Here is a 17,462-nt window from a genome sequence, read left to right as displayed (position 1 = left end):
TAAAGAATGGGCTGTGAGGAAAACACAAGGTTGTAACTCTGCATATATTTTACTGGTGTTGTATCTGTCCTAGTGAAGAATGTGAGTGTAGGACAAAATAATGAACACAGGAAGAATACAGCTCTGTAAATAAATATAAGAGCAGATGTCTGATATACAGACTCAGTAACACTGTTCGCAGCTCACAGTTCTCCTTCAAGAATTATTATATATGAGAAAAAAAGTGTTTATTAAAATCTGCAGCTGCGCTGTTGGGCCCTTTACAAAATCAGGATCACAGGCACTTTGACAGATTATGAGGCAAGTGTTTGAGAGAGTTTAGATATTGACAGACATTTTCCCCCGTCACTCCTCCCATCTGCTTCCAACCTGCTGGAGGGACCAGACAAAAGCGCCTTGCCAAGAGATGGAGTCAGTGAAATGTTTGAAAATCCATTGCCTCGCAACTCATCAGTAATGAAGTGTTTGAAACGGTGCTGGCTGGAGAGGAGGAGGGGAGGAGTGAGATGCTTTCAGGCTCTGTGACAAATCCTCGGCAGGTTCCTAATGGCTGAGCGAATCATACAACACTTAGGCCTGGTGATTAATAAACTCCAGGCGGAGGTTCAGAGACTTAATCAGCGTCTTCTAAAAAGACGTTCAGACTTAATATTTGACTCTAGATGGTGACAGTGAAGGAATCGCATCTGGGCTCTCAGTTCAGCGAAAGTTAACCCAGAGATGTCTCGCAGTTGAAATAAAATTGATCCACTAGGGTTAAAATGCTGATGGGACGTGTCTTCATACCAAACTGTCAGGGACCAGAGGATACAGTCCAGTGTGTGCAGTACGCAGACTACATGGTTCAGCATGTTCTTGTGCCCAATTCATCAAATATGGCAGCTTGGTCAGTTGCTTCACTTTCAGAATAAAGCTTGCTGACAAACAGTTCACATTCAGTGACACATTCTGACTTTTGAACTGTTAATAAAGTGTCTGCTTTGTTAGGTTAAGGAAAAGATCTTATTTTGGGTTAAAACAACTTGATTCACTTTCGTAACTCGCGTAACATAATTGCCATAAGTTGCGACATTTACGTACGTTAACTTACATGACCTAATTTTAAAAACAATTCACTCTTGACTCTTTGGTCACAGAGGCAAACTTCAAAGGGCAAATCAAGCATATGACTCATCCCACCACCCCAACTGCCCCCAGTCACAGGTTTTTCTCACCCCTGCACTGTATAAACTGGATTAGCTGCGACCATCGGGAGAAAAAAAAAAAAACAATGCTTTGTGAAGGTTACTGCATTTTTTCACTCATCAGAAATCGGTCACGGGTCCGGATACATCTGTCACTTGGTCCGTGCCCAGACCGTGGTACGCCATTTGGTGTTGCATGTTGTTGGGCATGTGAATGTAAAACATATCAAACATGCTAACACAAATGAGAGGGCAGATAAAAAGGACCTTCTCATCATATACACATACATATATCGACATCATATACACCTAGTTACAGAGACATCTTAATTTCTAAGGAAAGCAAATGTACAGGGTTTACCAAAAGCTTGACAGTAAACTCAGCCTAAAGTCTACATTCAGTTCAGCATTGACACCACTTTCTAAAAGGGCATATTTGATATAAATTTATATTTAAACCACAAAATATGACGTGCAGAAAATAGCATGACTTGTGCATCTGGGGCAAGGACATTTTGACATGTAGGCAAGAGGGTCAAACTACCAACCTTATGGTTAGCAGACAACCAAGTCTACCTCCCGACCCGCAGTCAAGCCGTCCTTTGCTAATTAATCATGATGGTTCAATGTTGAAAAATAAAGTGAATTAATGAGGGCTCAAGTATCTCATGTCCAAATAGGCAGTTACGTTTGTAGTTAATGAATATAAGTCAATAATGATGTACCGTGACTCAACTCACGGGGTTAGCTAATCATGCTGAAGTGGGATATACCAACCAATTTTATTACAATCTGGCAATTCGAATGTTTTCATTGTTGACTGTTGTTTATCTATAAATCACAATTAAGCAGTTTTAAAGTCACTACTAAAAACTTTTATACAGTTTGACTTGAAGTGGTCCCTCTAAATGTTTATGTACTTATGGGCAGATGAAAACCACCATCAGACAACAAGTCATAAAACCTGTGAATCCAGCTCAAGAATGAGGCCTGTATTTTATGTCCTACACACACACATACACACACAACTCTGCTTCTGCTTCACATTCACTGCACCAAGCAGCACATGCCTCACAGTAATGCATAAAGGAATGATGATTGTCTTTTCATTTTACCAAGCCCCTTGATGTTATGCAAAGAAGATGGAGTGAAGAGGAAAAAATCTGGTTAGTTGGACACCATGGAATCTATTTCTTAAACCCAGAATAGCGAGATCTGTCAGGCTTTAAGTCCTAATGTAGTGCAGCTGATCCCCCCAGCTTTCACAGCCTCATTCCAGCTTTCAATCATCAGATTATAACAGTTTCTTAATGGGACACAGACTCCACATTCCCTGAGTCTGTACAGGCCTACAGGCATCCCAAATCATATTGTTCACATTCAGCTTGAAACAATCCGAAGATGACAAAAAGTCTGTGACACACACAGACACCCACACACTGTTCTCATCAGGCTATGGCCAGGAGGAGAGTGAGGTGATGATCTGCACATTGTGCTCACAGCTCCAGTAAACACTATGAGCCTTTAGGAGTGCAGCAGATGGAAGGATGTTTGTTTGTGATATTTAGTCTGATATTTACCCTGAGAAACCAAGATTAGATTCCACCCACCATGTAATTATAAATCAGTTTAACCGTTGAACAAAATTCAGTATTTGTGTTCCCTGACACACAGTTGACAGGTGATAAAGTCTTGGTAGTAGCATTGCTGTGACCGAAACACTGTCAATAAACCCACCTTTGATTTGACTGGTGAAGTCACTTATTAGCTTTGTCTATTGCATAAGTACTGTGCATGTGTCCTCCCTTTTACCACTTTTACACCAAAATGAGTGTGTATGCGTGAGTTTATTAAACATGGGTAAACGTGCCATAAATTGGCATTTGAATTTTTCACATTGCCAGAAGATAAGTTTGCATTTCTCTGGTGTGTCACGTTTCCAATCACGAAAACACCCTCAAGTAAAGTTGCTGAGGAGTGAGACACCTTGCTTTTTTTTTCATCCCTGCTGACAGTTGCACATGTTCAGTATCGATCAGGCAGCTGTCGAAATTAAACTCACCAAAATAGATTGTTTTAAGACACTCACCTCAAGTTTTGTCAAAATACATTCTCAATTCACTGAATAATATTCAGTCTCTACACTCTTTCTCCTCTTCTGCTGCACTCCTGCCTGCCGTGTCGTCTGGTCCCTGAAGTTATAGTCCTGGTCGGAGCCAGTGTAAATCACCTCCATACTATATTTTCTGTCTTCAAACTGTTCTCTGTTGGTCTCAGAGGCTGTGCTCGCTACCAGTCTCGCTGATTGGTAGGCGGCAGAACCAGGGTGAGCTTGGCCCCGCTGCCCTCTGTCTGACCTGGGGGCACTAGCTCCACAGTTATCTGAGCTTAATAGCTAACGACAGCTAGCTACAGCCAAAGATAGCTGGCAAGCAGTATTGAGCAGCAGTTTTCAGAGATGCTGCCTTTTAAAATCAAGGAGTTACCTTACCTGACTATATCCTAAAGGTACAGATGTGAAGGTTTGTTTCTTCCTTATCTAGACATATGACGTGAACCACACAGCATACTGTTGAGTAAAATTGCATTCCAAGGCTGTGGCTGTGTTAGTTATTTGTGTTTTTCCAAGTGTCAAGGCGATTTTGAAGTATGTTTTTTATAGGTTTGGCTATTTATGACAGTAACTGATTCCTCCTGCCTCCTAGCGTTACTATCAGAACAGATACAGTGTAACTACGGCTACTCTTGCCTTTAAATGCGTTGGGAACGTGCTACTTAGACCGTAGGATTGGTGCGATTTGCACACAGCGTATTTATAAAAAAAAAAAAGTTTGAAAGTTTTATGCGAGAATGATTTTTCCAGAGGAAGGACTATGTGCTATAAGCTTCATCCCATCTCTGCGCCAAACAAAAAAGCTCCGTCTTAGCTCCTAATCATCTGTTGGGCAAACATGAGGGGCTCCACGGTGACCTAAGACTGCAGCATTTAAAGATGTTTTCAGGGTCACTGAAGCAGAACTCAACACTCGTGCACACGCACGCACGCACACACACACACACACACAACTGAGGGTAAAACAAGGAATAGCAGAGATTGAGTATCACCCCAAAACTGTAAGATTTCCACAAACATGGCCTTCATATACAAACACACACACACACAGAGGGAAAACTGAGAAAGGTTTGCGGAGCTTTCTGGGGTTGAATTACACACACACGCACCCAAAACTGCAAACAGGGTTACATGCGTGCACATCCGCAGTGACTTATTGGAGAGTCAGACACTGCTGAGTGGTTGCATTGTTGATGACAAGCGTCCGTGAAGGAAGGACAGGCTTCCTGTCTGTGATCTTGTTGTCGTGGAGACAGCAGGGCCCAGTCAAATAGATTAGCCCGGACGCTTTGATCTTTAAGAGGGAAACCAAAGAGGATCCTTAAATTGGCATCGCTTTTCCACATAAAACAAACCACTGGCATAGTTTGAGCGTTTTTCTGTCAACGACTTTTCGTCTGACTCGACGCTCGCTGGAAAAATCTGCATTTTAAAACCCTTCGACTGGCATCTTTGTTAGTTTGGGAACACAACGATTCGTCTGAGCCAAATAACCACTCTTTACAGGGACATGATCGTTACATGGCAAGATGGAGCGGGAACTGTGGTTACACTCGAAATGATAACATGAATTTATTTGTCATTCACTGCTGAACATGGCATCCATGTGGCACGTTTGAATATGAGATATCAATCAAAACAAAGCACATGATGAATGTAGCAAGGGATCATTAAGACACAGGAACTTGTGGTCGTCGTTGTTAAACAACCAACATTACTGATGGAAGTTTAGTCACATTCGCCGACTTACTTCCTCACTCGCTAACGCTCTCCTGAAAGTTAAAGCAGCATGCGACCAAATAAACTAGTACTTTGAACAAAATTACAGATTTTCCTCAGTTTGAACGTTGTTGGAGATACACAACTCAACCAAACTATACAACACAATCTATTCATTTCTAGACATTTTAATGCAGAAACATGAAACAGGGCTACACTCTTTACAAATACCCTAAAGTAGTCTTCTCATGGTCAAACACTACCATTAAAGACACAGAAAAATGTGATGATGACAAGCTAAAAAAGGAGCCTAGATGTGTGACGTTAAAAATGTCGAATTGTATGTTTTGTTTTTGTCGATGACATTTTTCACAAAATTGTGGGTCTAGTCTGTCAAAATATAAAAAATACATCCCTGACTGAAAGTTTAATAATACAATAAAGGCAATCAGAATAAAATTAGTGGAGCAGGAGGCCTAAAAAATAGTTTGTAAAAAGTGTAGGCATGTCAGGAGTGTATGTAACTGCAAAGTCACGGGTTCAATTCCCAACAGAGGGGCCTTGTTATATACTTAATTTCCTTTCCCCATGATTGCTGATAATAATATGTGGATATAACATACAAACGTTGATCAAAGGAGAAAAATGTATACTTAGATTTAAAACTGCAAAAACATTTCATCTCTTGCATCATTTTGTAATGTCTTCTTAAATACACGGGCACAAATGTAGCTTTTTTTAACCCAGAGATCGCGCAACAAAGCCACTTCATTATGGCCTCAGCGTGCAAGTTTGGATAGCGTGCCAGTGCTCTGCAAGCCAAACAGGCATGGCATGTAACACGACAGCGATGGCATCTAGCGTGACATTTATCTTTCACAGTGTTCTAAACACTGGCACAAGATTGCAACAATGATCATTTATGGTCCCTGTTTTGTGGCGGTTTGATCTCGTCCTCTGCTCAGAGGACGTTGCTGTTCTACTTCTCTCACTTGGCTGCTAACTGCTGCTAGCTGCTTTTTAAACCTCCAGTTGTGGTTTGCTCACACTACATGTCATCAAAACATCACTCCTTTCACACAGGCATCAACTGAGTGCCGTTGTTCGGAGGCTGCACAATAATGACCCTACTTTCCATCTCCGGTCCTTTTGCACAACATTGCGAGGTGGACCAAAGGCCCAGCAGTCCTGGGGCTGATGTCAACATGCACTGATTCAAAACTGTACATATTGTATCTAGAAAATGTGTGTTTCTTGGTCTCTTAAAAACACTCTTCATCACAACATCCTGACTGGGGATATCGGTTGCGTGTCTCTTTCTCTCTGTGTCTCCAGTTTGTATCTATGTGATGTCATGTGGTCTTACTACCAGTTGTACATTTCCAAGTTGTCAGTACGCCTCTGCAGCGATGTCAACGAAACAAACTCTGCCGTGTTTATTGCAATTGGCGATTAAAGTCATTGTGATCCTGCAGCTCATTTAAAACCTCCTGAAATTCCCCCAGCGGCGAGCTCAAACACTTGTCACTCACCGAGCTGCTGCTCTCTGTATTTGTCTTCATCTTTAATAAACAAAATCAACTCTTAGTCCTTTCTGTTTATTCTCTGCCGGGTTCAATTGCCCTCCAATCAAAACAGCTGGATCGTTTCATTGTATTTAGCATCCAGCATCCGTTACCCTGCCATTTGTATTGCCCTGCTCTGGTTTACTGCATAAACAGTTATTTGACATATAAGATAAACACTTCATGTCATGGCTGCCTCACAGAGAGACGGACAGAGAAACAGAGAGGGGAAACAGATGATGAAAGTAGAGAACGACGGTGGAAAGACTGACTTTATTCCTGCTGCAATCCTTCCTTCCTCTCCCGGCAGACAGAGATGAGAAAGCGTTTTTTTTTTTGTTTTTTTTCTTTTTTTAAGAGGTCAGATTAATCTTACTGTCTGTGGTTTTCATTGCTTTTCATGTCCTCTCAGCTACATTAACGTCCCTGGTGACCGGCGACCCGAGGGAAATTCTTGATGCTCGCCTATATGTTTGTTGTGGTCGAAGCCGAAAGACGGAGCTGCGTAGGCTTCCCGCCAAACTCTACAGTGTCACTGGAGGGTCATAAATCAAAACTATTATGAGGTTTGTGTAATGGTACAGTACGAGCGGTTATGGAGATTCGATTCAGCTTGTGTTCTGTCATCCTGCTGATGCTGGGGTGGTTGTTGGTGGCCTGGTGGTCAGACAGATTGTCCTTCAAAACACAGGATCAGGGTACAAACCTGCTGTGTCAGCAAGTAGTCAGTCTGCCGAAGTGTCCTGAAAGGAAAAGTCAACCTGGAAAAACATTCATTTAAACGGCCATGGGAGACATACAGTAGAGAAAGTAGAGCTATTTTCTTTTTTATGGTAAGTGCCCGAAAGTTAAGATAACAGGAAACAATCGGGTCTAAAATTAGAAGAAGGCCTATTCTTAAAGGTCCTGATGCCGGAAGAGTGGAGAAACCTGCAAGCCACATTCTGATAGTATCCAACTGTAAAAGTCCCACCCCCCTCCCTCCCTTCAAGCATCCAAGGGCACTCAAAACACGAAAACACACACCACCCCAGCCCTGACTGGACAGCTGAGAGGTGTGTTAGCAGCTAGGTCGCTATGTTCAACGAGCTCCCTTTGATTTTTTTAGTCTAAGAAATTAATTCTGGCCCAAATTTTTGTTTAAAAATTCCCCAAATCAACATCATTAATATATTGTGACAAAACAACAGTGTTGAGGCAATGTAAAAGACTTCTCTGTATTGTGTTGCAAAGCTATCTACTGAAGTTTGCATGCTAACCAACTAGCCCCCTCCTTTCTCATAATACAACTTTGTACTGGCAGGAAGCGATTTCCCCTGTAGTTTCAGCTGGCAGATATATGCTATATAAAATACTCTTGGTTTGACTTTTCACATCCCTTCAGACAAACTCTTGAGCTGCTGGCTCCACAGCTTACTGGGCCATGAGCTACTTAGCTAACAGTTGCTAGCTACAGTAAAGGATAGCTAGCCAAGAGCAGCAGTTGTCAGTTACTCTGGTGATACGCTGCCCCTTGTGTTTCTGGAGCTACCATCCTGTGGTAACCACAGAGCCTACATCAGGCATTTAGCCAAAAATAAATTCAAAGCTCTCAAGTCTCAAGCATTTCAAGCCGTTCACATGCTCACATGCCACACCTTGTATTTCTTGCGGAGAAATTACCAGGATAATGCCCACTAAATTGTGCCACTATTTTTCCTAACAGTGGAACAGGTAGGAATCAAGTGGGTTCCCCACTGAGTTCAGAAGGCGCTTGCCACACACCAGCCAAATATTGGGGAATATTGTGTCCAGGCAGCTGGTAATCAGTAATGTTTGCTAACAGTTTGACCAGAGTGTGTGAACTAGCGTAGCTAGCCAGCTGAATCTCTGCTAATTTCAGCAGCTATTCTGACACATAGGTAATATTTTTAAGTCTCACATGAGGAGATAACCCTGTATGCTCATTGACCTCAATATACTTTTTTGGGGAGATCGTTGTTATGAGTTGGGTGATATTTCTGATGTGATGGAAAAGGCATAAAATGTATGTAGGCATACAATGTATATGTAGTCTATGGGTAAAATAGCATGCTTACATAGAGGAATACTTTTAAGCACTTGCACTTATTGTGCCTCTCTTGCTGAATCTATGTGCATTTACTGTTTGTCTTTCTAGTTTTGTGTTAAAGTGCTGATTGCCAAGTCAAACTGCAACTTGTTCAAACTACCTGTACTTAATTTGCTTTATTTCTTGATGTTGTCTGTCTGGTAGGGAAAAAAAGCTAAATGTTGGCTTCACCACCAGATACTCAACAGGCTCCTTAAGGCTGCAGACATCACACCTCAGGAGGTGCAGGTAGGCCTCAAAACCTGCCATCAACACCTACAATAACCATTCTCTCTCTCTCTCTCTCTCTCTCTCTCTCTCTCTCTCTCTCTCTCTCTCTCTCTCTCTCTCTCTCTCTCTCTCTCTCACACACACACACACACACACACACACACACACACACACACACACACACACACACATACCTGCACTGAGAAATGCTAAATAAATAGATTTATTTGTATGAATTTATGTGTCATTTATGAGATCATTCTTCTGTCCCCAACCTTTAACCCTAACCCAACCAAACCCCCACCACTGCTGCCAAAATCTCACTCTGAACTGAGTTCAAAACTTGAGAGCCCTGCCAATTAAAAATGCGCACCAATCTCAGGGACTATAAACTGCACCACCCTGTATTGTTTTATGCTAATGGTTAGGCTCAGGGGATGTGTGCTTTGTGCTATAACAATGAATCTGGCAGCTGAATGTCTGCTTCGAGTGCAGTCCATTGTGTCATCCCACATAACTGTTGTTAGTACTCACCATCGTCAAGCTAACATGTTAGGATATTTTAGCTTCAGTTTTTCTTCTTTTCTTCTGCAGCTAGCTTGCTAAAAGATTTAGCAACATAACCACCTCTCAGGTAGAGTGTGTCCATGCAGGCAGCTAGTCTTTCAGGTCATTTCATCAGGCTGAAAAAAACAATTGGATGGGGTGTGAGACAGCCACCAATACTTTTTTTTATTTTTTTTATTTTGATTTATTGATTCCTGTCAGGATGTTAAGAGATTTTGTCTACAAATATAACAAAAACATGCTTTTACCATCCTTAGCTTTCAACACATACATATAATCTTTAGGGTTAATCTCCCATCTAGAAATTGATCAGATAAGACGTAACAAGACCAGTTCCTCCATGGACTGTATAGTCTCAATATATACCACCAAGTCCGTCAGTGCAGAATAGCAACAACAAACAACAAAACATGCTTTTTTTCTGGTCCGTTTTGGGACCATAATAACTCTTGCTCTCTTGCTTCCACTGCCATCATCACTCCCTCCACCTACACAGCAAAACCCACAGCTGAAAGGAAACAAGTTCAGGCATGTTCTCTGGGTGTTGTCACAAGTCATTCTGGGAAATGTAGGAAATTGAAGAAGAAGAAGAAGAAGAAGAAGACAAGGCAGGTCAATCAAAACACTTACTTATGAATAAACTTTAACACAAGGTGAAAATGTCAGTGTGAATGGCAGCGTAAAAATGTCATGGTCTTGTGATTCCGAGCTGGATTTTGATCAGGATCTGGATTTAATCCTCGTCATTAAATCCCAATCCAGGATCTTAAATAGAACAGTTTTCCTCAATAAAATTTTTTCTTCTGTCTGTCTGTCAGAATCTGACTCATGACTTACATAAATCTGACACGTGTTTTTGTGGTGAGAGATACTATCAGATTTTTATTTTTGTCACATCTTACTTCTATTGTAAAATTGAAAAAAGAAACACATTTTCAAAGGTAAATCATGTCATAAACTGTTGATACTTAGATACTTAAATACTTAAAGTAAAAAAACAAAAAACAAAAGATCTTTGTCTTTGAGAAGCAGCTCATAGGCCATAAGGAACTAAAATACTGGCATATTGTTAATACGAAAAGATAAATAACCAAAATAAATAACACCAATGTCAGTAAGTCTAACAGTTTATTATTCAAGAACAACCTTGATAATAAAAAGGAGCACAGCGAACTGACTATCGCACTGGGACATTGCAATGCTAGTGTGGATGCACATTCGCTGTAGCGAACGGTATTGTAACAGTACATGTTTCCTGTGGACAATCATCGTGGATAATGATTTGCACTGACAGTTACACTTAATGTGCGTTTTCCAGAAGAATACCTACAAAACAGCTCCTTTTCCACTGTTGGGCTACATGCTGGACGGGGGCGTATACCACCAGTGAAGGAACGGGCTCTCGGCAAGGAAAACTGGTTCCAGAACGACACCCACGCTTTGCTAGTCTACAACAAAGAACCGCTTACATCAGGGGCTGGGGGCGGGGTTACCGTAACTTGGGACCAGCGCTTATTACCACCAAATCCAGAGGTAGCGTTACATTCACTGACTTCACAGAAGACTAAACAAGTGGGGCGTCCACTGCGAAAATTGCTACAGTGGGCAGAGGAACGGTCATGTTTGGGCGCCAGTGTAGGCATGCATAGAGTCAATGTAAGTTTCCGGGCGATGCTGGGAAAGTGGAGACCTATGCAGTGACTGAATGATGTGACTCTATGGTGGCGATCATACCTGCGGAAAAGCAACCCGTTCTTAAAGGGTTTGCAGGTTAAACCAATTCCGAAGCAGCAATAGCAAACGGCCCAGAAACAGCACTCGGCTTACTTTGGTCGGAATAATTTCGACAACATCGATTTTGACTTCATGCAAACTTTCCTTGTCCATTCATGTTGTCTCTGCTGCTTTCTGTCGACAGGCACCCAGCCGAGACACCCTCCTCTGTCTGTTCCAATGCAGGACACTTTACAGTAAACTCGGCTGGCACGAGGACAGCCCCCCCGTAGCCCTGCACCCATCTTTCTCTCTCTCTCTCCTTTTTTTTAATTTTTTATTTATATATATGCCTCTGCACACCACAAGCCAGTCCAAAGAGCATCTGGTTCCTCTTGGGCCTGCGGTCACAACACTGAGAGAGTGCCACATCAAAGCTCCCTCCATCCAGCCCGCAGAGAAGAGAGGAGAGCAAAGAGGGAGGAAGAAGAAGAGAGAAAATCTGGGACAAATTCTGTTTCACACACACACCGCAAATCTGTCTTTGCTCATGGAAAAATTGCAGCGCACATCTGTGGTGTTGCGTTGAGAATCCATCAATCTCCGTGCCCTGACCGCTTCAGTCGCGCAGATAGTCTGACTTTGGCTCCCACGCTCATCTTTTTACTGCTTCGGAGGCTTTGGCAAAGATGTTTTTTTTTTTTTTATGCTCTAAACTTTGTTGTCAGTTGCTGTTCTATTAGCGTCGCATCAGTTTTTTATACAGTCGTGTCAATGAAACTGCGATGGCCTGACTTAGCCTCCACCTCTGTCTTCTGTGTGTGCTCCCCGAACAAACAAATCTGCACCGTGAAGGAGATTACTGGGATCAAAAATACCCCTAATGCCTTTCCTGTCTTCAGGCTAGGGCACGTACACACACAGACTCTCTCTCTCTCACACACACACACACAGAAAGCAGATCAAATGTTGAGGGCTGTGATGGTGCGTTTTTGAAATGTGACCCTGTAGCAATTTCCCCATCACTCAAAGGCTCCAAAAACACAAACACGAGCGTACCTGCCGCTTCCTGCCGCTCTTTGTGTTCGACAGCTGAAGACTTAAAAGAACAGCTCTCTCCCTGCACAGACACGTTTTGACAACTGATGTGAACAGTAATGAATTACCGTTAAATTGCATTTTGTCTCTGCTGTAAAGCATCTAAATTAGTAACAGATGAAAGTATTGTGAAAGCCAGGAGGGTGGAGTGCCGCAGTGCTGCGAGGCAAGAACACCCCTTCACTTACCAACATAGATGAGCTTTTTAACCCCCGAAGAGCCCTTTTTGTTTAAAATCCCCAAAACTGGCATCATAATACAGCAGTCGTGGAATGTATTTAATGAATACTAATTTAGTACAAATTTAATGTACCTGTACTTGACAGAAATAAGTATCTGGTAAATATAATGTACCTTTTGTGATTATCATCTCAATGAAACGACAACATGCATGTACTTGTCTTTGGGTAGTTTATGGATTCTCATTCATAATCAGCTTGTTCTGTAAATAGTTCTCTTACTCTTGTGATCAGAAACATTGATCTAAAGCGTATTAATTCCTTAATAATTTATATGGCAACTTCTGATCACACACTTTCATATTTCAGCAGCCTCAGACAGTAGTAGTAGTTTTAGTGAGTTTGGGTTTGGATATTGTGAAGCTTTGTGCTTTCAAACAGCGAACGGTTTATCCAGGTTCAGAGGATATTTTGGACACTCAGCAGTTCAACATATTTTTGGTCTTAGAAGAGAACAAGATGTCTTTAAAATGTATTAACCATTAAGTGTGTAAATCTAACTCATGTTCAGTGTTGCAACAGCCATCCTTTAACACGTTTAGTCTCTTTCCACCATAAGCGAGTTCCTCCCAGAATGCCTTTTGACAATCTCCAGAGAAGAGCCCTGATTTGAACCTGAAAGCGTCCAATAACCAGAAACATAGCAACACAACATGATGAAAAGCTAAAGTATGTCTTGCAGCTGCAGCGCTGTGGTGTGAAATAAATATGCCGGCCACACAACTGGACACAAACTGTTGACCTCATCACTCAGAAAATCCAGCGGAGGGTCACAATCGCTCCTGCTCGGGGCTACAGCGAGAAAAACTGTGAGTGCAGAGGTCAGATCCACCTGTCAGTCCACAGAGGGAGGAACCTTATAATCAAACAGATCCAAAGTCCCATAAATACAAACAGAGCAGAAACATTCATTCAGAACATGTAAAGTAGAAACAGCCATGGGCTGGTTATTATAAATGTTTTACATAAAAGTAGATGCCTTAAAAATCCAGGACATCATTCTCGGTTCAGCACACCACTGTATCTTCTGCTGTATTATTGTTCAGACTGTCACATAGTTAACCTTTAACAAAAGACGCTAACTCAGTTTTAAAGTTAAAAAGGACGAGCAGCCCTTAAAGTGAACATCTATACTACAACGATATTATCAAAAGCTCCAAAACAGCTTCTAAACTTTGATATTTTTTGCAAACAGCTTACATAATCCTACAAAGCAACACTTTGTGTTCAGCGTAAGATAAAAGGACCATTCATGCAAATATAAAACCCTTATTAACTGGCACTTCCTGTCAAAACCGCCATTTATCATATTATTAAATAAAATGTTCTTAATACTACTTTGAACTTCCATCTCCCAAAAGCCACGTCATAAATATGATTGTCATCAGCTTGACTGGATGGAAACATAGTTGGCGACATGGCACAACTTGAAATGACGATGATTAATGTGTTCGTCTGTCTCGGAGTGCTACACCCCCCCCCCCACCAGCGCCATCGCGCCATTTGCGAGGCGGCTCTCCCGCCATCTTCCTGCCACCTGTGAGCGGCTGGCCGGTCAGGAAGCGTTTCACAGCTCTCCGTTCCTCCTCCTCAGAGTGGTGCCAGACTCTTTGATGCATGCAGCTGCCTGTCACACCCAGGGGAAAACCACTTGGACAGAAATAAAATGAAATCTCTCTATCTGACTCTGTGGCGACCCTTCAACAGAGTTGTAATGCATTGTTATTCCCTTTTTCATGCGGAGTTTGCAAGATGACAACTGGTGCGGTGAACAAATGCTATTAACACGTCTTATTATATCATATTATATGAGGCCGGGACCACATCTGCTGCCTGTATCTTTTTGTGAAAGTTGGACTTGTCGGAGAGAGGCTTTAAAAACAGTTGTAAAAGTGTGAGCACAGCAGCAAGTCACAAAACGTTCATTTAACCGGTTGTGTTCTCCAGAAAGCAAGTGAAAATGTTGATGCCAAAGCCTTTGACACATCAAAAACAATAAACACTACACTTGGCTCACAGGTTTCTATTTAATTTTGCCCTCGGCCAATTAAAAAATGGCGGCAATTATGAGTTTTTTCCAGATAGTTCGCTACATTTGCTTAAGTCTTTACTGAGAGTGATATTTTTTTTTTTTTTTTTGGATATCAACAACCATTTTTCTGTGATTGGTTATCAAAGTCTGCATACAGGGCAGGACGATTAGCCGAGTCAGACTGTGTGTCCACTGAGCAGCTGCCACCATGGAGGACAAACAGGGGGCCCGTCAGATAAAGCCAAAGGCCGCTTTATGGTCCAGAGGCCACAAAAACCACAAGAATCCTGCCTCTGGCACGGCAGAGCAACAGCCTCATTTGGTTTAGTGTGGTACTGCATCACGGATGTCTGTGAATTTCAGGGAGTTTGTCTTTTTCTGGCCCGTGACGGCAATTAAACTTCTCCCCTCCTTTTCCATTTTTATCATTTGTTGTTTTTCTTCCTTTTTAGAAGGAGCCATTTGCCGCTTCATTCCTGTCCGCGGCAGCCCTGCTAAAATCGCCTACGGTAAACAATCCGTCACAGGAAACATGACAGCTTATTGGTCCTGTCAGTGTTTTAGGTTTTATCATTACTCCTCTGTGCTCGAGCCAAGCGCTTTCATATCAGCGCTGCATCGCCTCACGCTCTGCTTACTGTCGATCACCTTGCACCCGCAGGAAAGACCTGGAGGTCTGCCGGAGGAAGCAATCACTCAGGAGCTTGTTTCCTCATAAAAAGTTCCTGCAGCATCTGGGTCTTCCTGCGGGATGTCTTTTAGTTGTTGTTTTTTTTTAGCTACTGTGAAAGCCTGGATTTGTAAATGATGTAAAGATTGATGGGGGTGGGGGGGAGAATAAGACGGTGACAGTAGGAGCTGTGTTTCCTCAGCCGCTGCATGCTCTCTCTTGAATACTGTCCCTTTATTTCCCTCTTGTCTCGGGGATTTTGTTTTTCAGAGACAGTTTCTCCTTGACCCTGCAGGCGGCTTTATTTCAGAGAGGCTCCACACAATGGGGTCTCTCATTGCTCATTGGAGTATTTACCAATGCAGCACAGATGAAATAACCTCCCTCCCCTCCACTCCTACACCTCCTCTCTGCTTTTTCCCCCCTCTCTGTCTCCCTAATTCCCGCTCGTGGTCTGGATTGATTTAACTGTACCGTTTCAATTGTCTCTGCAGCAGCAGATGGCGGCCATATTGGAACCAAACTTGGAGCGAGGCCTCCTCGACTGGGCTCAGGGCTACCTCTCATGTTTGACTCATTTTCTAAATATCGCAGTCGTCCCACTGCAGTTGGAGCAAACGCAGGTCGAGTACTGTCGTGTTTGCAGATATATTTCATTCGTTTAACATTGCCTTAAAGGGCCCTTTGGCTTATTTTACAAACAGAGATCAGCTTTCTCCTCTTGAAAAGGTTCCACTCGGCTCGCGGAAACAGTTGCACGATGAGTTAGGTGACTCTGGAGAAGCTTTCCAAAGTCTGAGAAAGTGACGGGATGTAACGTTGATGTCATCATGGTCACGTAGATGTGCACCAAAAGGTCCAAACAAACTGTTTTGTTGCATCATTGTTGAGAATCGTAGGAGCCGGTGTTTTCCGAGCTTGACCCGAACAAGAGGCTAAAAGTCGATGCCTCCTCTGCTGAACAGACAACCCAGCATCACGCAAAGCCAGGTGGCCGAGTAGACCTCATCTGACCTCGCCATAGCAGTAACAGACATGCTGCATCTGGTGGCACTTTCAAAATAAAGGCATCAAAACTACTTGGCTAGGTTTAGGAAATAAAAGCTCTTGGTCCTTCCTTCGCACAAGTCAATATCCATTTGCGTCACACAGGCCTCAAACCTCGGTCACTTGTCCCAGTGTCCTCCTTGATCTGAGACTGGACTGGCACAGATTGAGTATTATTTTAAAGCAACACAATGTAACTTCCCGGAGAAAAAGATAGTTGATTGTTGAGTTCCATCACCAGATTACTGGAGCCTCAGACGACACCCCTGAAGTCTCACTCGGATTGAGGTGCTCTTGCTGGGTGAACTAGAACTGTAGAGTACAGAAGGTGAATAATGAAACAGTACAAATTATATACAGGCCTAACCGCTGTTTGAGCCATGTCTAATGACTGGTTTAAAGAATGTAAACAGATTGACACTGGCACAACAGGATCATGGTGATTTGTTCTCAGCTGTGTGGAGCATTTTAGCATCTCTCAGCTCACTGCTTGCAACTTTGCTGTTTTGGTTCACACACCACTCTCATCAGGCAACAGCAAGAAGCTCTCTAAGAAGTCCACTGCAAGCTGCCTACACAGCACTAAACAGCCGACAGACAAAGTTAGCACCCAGGTAGCGCAAAAGAGCCAAATATTTATCGGTGGACAAAACGGAGCTGTAAAAAGACAGATGTTCCTCAGGTGGATCAGAAAAAATTACTTCAATGCTTCCCAGTATACACTTGATATGTAACTATGCAGATGTTGGCCAACAAGTCTCACCATGTCGACCTAAAACATGATGATGTGTCGGTGTCGTGTTCCAACTTTTTTTCTGCTGCATCCAAGTGGACGAAATATGTGTTTATGTCGATTTAAGCAGTAAAATCATCGCTTATTCCCACTGTCTTTGAGCTCAGCCTGACGAATTTGATATATTCAGGAACTTGCAGGTAAAATCCTGTGGCGTTTGAGAAAAAGAGGCTGGACACCAGAAAGTGGTTGGGAGGGTTGAAGAGGTTGGTGGACACGTCGGTAAGAACACATTTCTGTTGCCGTCAGTAATCTCAGTCGGTGCCTCCTCGGGGCCAGTAACAAATAATAAACGGTTAAACAATTAACATCCCATAACTCAGTGTGAGTTTTATGTTCATTGTGTGCCACTCCCCTCTCATTCCGCCCTTTACAACACTCTCCAGAAATGACACAAACGTC

This window comes from Acanthopagrus latus, chromosome 21, assembly GCF_904848185.1.
Source record: "Acanthopagrus latus isolate v.2019 chromosome 21, fAcaLat1.1, whole genome shotgun sequence".
NCBI classification, from domain to species: Eukaryota; Metazoa; Chordata; class Actinopteri; order Spariformes; family Sparidae; genus Acanthopagrus; species Acanthopagrus latus.
Note: the sequence above shows the minus strand (reverse complement) of the source record.